The sequence below is a fragment of the Mustela nigripes genome, chromosome X (assembly GCF_022355385.1).
Source record: "Mustela nigripes isolate SB6536 chromosome X, MUSNIG.SB6536, whole genome shotgun sequence".
NCBI classification, from domain to species: domain Eukaryota; kingdom Metazoa; phylum Chordata; class Mammalia; order Carnivora; family Mustelidae; genus Mustela; species Mustela nigripes.
The window spans coordinates 88,424,125-88,426,145 of record NC_081575.1 but is presented as its reverse complement, the minus strand read 5'-3'; the positions used below and the strand labels follow the sequence as shown (position 1 = coordinate 88,426,145).

Sequence of the window (2,021 nt, the reverse complement as noted above, 5' to 3'; positions counted from 1 at the left end):
ACCCTTCCTAACATGTTTGAGACCTTTTATAACGTGTGCGAGGGACTTACTAATGCACTTGAGACCGTTCATAGTTTTTTGAGATTCTTCCAGATTATTTGGGGCCCTTTGTGACATATCTGAAACTTTTCATATCTGGACTGAGACTTTTTCTGATGTATTTGACCCTCTTCTGACTATTCAAAACATTCCTTTCTGCTTTAGACACTTCCTTATTATTTAGTACACTTCTTAACTTATTTGAGACTCTTCAAGAAGTACTTGAGATTTCTCTTGACTTGAGACTCCTTCTGACATATTTGAGACTATTTCTGACTCACTTGAGACCTTTCCTGAGGTGTCTAAGGCTCCTCCTTACTATTTGAGAGTCTTCTGGTCTGACTGAGACACTTTTTGACATGTTTGAGATCCTTCCTTCTTTTTTTGTCACAAATAAGACTTTTTATTTGTCACCATTAAAAGCCTGAATTTTAAACAGATTTTCAGACTGGTGGCTTATATCCATCAGCTTGTTCAACTTTAGCACCTGCCTCATTCGCAGTAGTATTTCAAGACTCTACTGTCACCATGAAACTCCCTGAGTTTTCCCAGTTCAAACTTGGGCTTCTTCATCATTTTTACTTTTCTAACAAAGATGCCATAGAGTGGATAAATACACTGGCAAACATTTTCTTTGTTTTTCCAATACTATCTAGAATCAATTTATTGGCCACTGTTTTTAAGTCATTTGCTCCTCTAGGGTCATGATTTACTTTATCTTCTGGATTTGGCAAATGTGTTGGTGCTAGGTATAAGAGCTGTTCCAAATCTGATTGTTGCAATTTTTAGTAAAACCAGCACAGAGTAAATGAAGCAAATAATCTTCAGTAGTCTTGACATTAACATGAGCTTCAATTGTGGGCTGCCATTTTTTGACTATGGAGCACATTTTGTCACAGATAAGATCCATGCCATGGAAGTAAGTCAGGCAGTCTTTGCCCCAAATACCCTCGGTGGTTAGCTTTAATTTTCCACCTGCAACTTCACCATTCTTCAGTCAGCAAGGTTCACTTCAAAAACGCTACCCTTGAGGCCATCAGATGCAGTTTTGGTTCCTTGGGTTCTTGTCATGAGTGTTTTTCCAGTATTTATTATTAATTGAACATAGCTGGTGCTTTCACATCATACCAATCTTTCTTAGAAATTGGATCACTTTCTTCTTGGCTCCCTTTTTGCTACCTTTTATAAAGCCCTTGATCTTGCCAACTGCCATGGTTCTGCTTGGAACATTTCCTTCTTTTTCTGAGACTCTTTCTGACTTCCCCTCTTGACGTGTTTTTGATCCTTTCCTACCTATTTCAGAGAGTCTTCCTGACTTATTTGACCCTCTTCCTGACATGAGTGTCTTCCTGATCTATGTGAGAGACTCATCCTTATGTATATAAGGACATTGAGACTTTTCCTGACATCTTTGAGACCCTTTTTGTTTTGTTTGAGACTCTTTCTGATAACAATAAGCCCCTTCCTATCTTCTTTGAGACCCTTGCTGATATGTTTGCAACCCTTTATGGTGTTTTTTAAGACCCATTGTGTTGTGTTTGAGTCCTTTCCTGATTTCTTCTAAGTGCTGAGTTAGTCCTGATGCAGTCTTAAGAGGAGGCAAAATGACCTTTAGCCTCAGACTTAAAAGGATTTTTCTTCAAGCACTTAGTCAAAAAAATGCCTGTAGGGGTGCCTGGGTGGCTCAGTGGGTTAAGCCTCTGCCTTCGGCTCAGGTCATGATCTCAGAGTCCTGGGATCGAGTCCCGCATTGGGCTCTCTGCTTGGCAGGGAGCCTGCTTCCTCCTCTCTCTCTCTCTCTCTCTCTGCTTGCCTCTCTGCCAACTCGTGATCTCTCTCTGTCAAATAAATAAATAAAATATTTATTTATTTATTTATTTATTTTTAAAAGATTTTATTTATTTATTTGACAGGGAGAGATCACAAGCAGGCAGAGAGGCAGGCAGAGAGAGAGGAGGAAGCAGGCTCCCCGCAGAGCAAAG

The 2,021-nt window shown here is 39.7% G+C and overlaps 1 pseudogene; it reads right to left on the bottom strand.

Annotated features, from left to right (window-relative positions):
* Nucleotides 1–470: 470 nt before the first annotated feature.
* On the bottom strand, nucleotides 471–1,252 carry LOC132007360 (small ribosomal subunit protein eS1-like; annotated as a pseudogene).
* Between the last annotated feature and the right edge of the window lie 769 nt (nucleotides 1,253–2,021).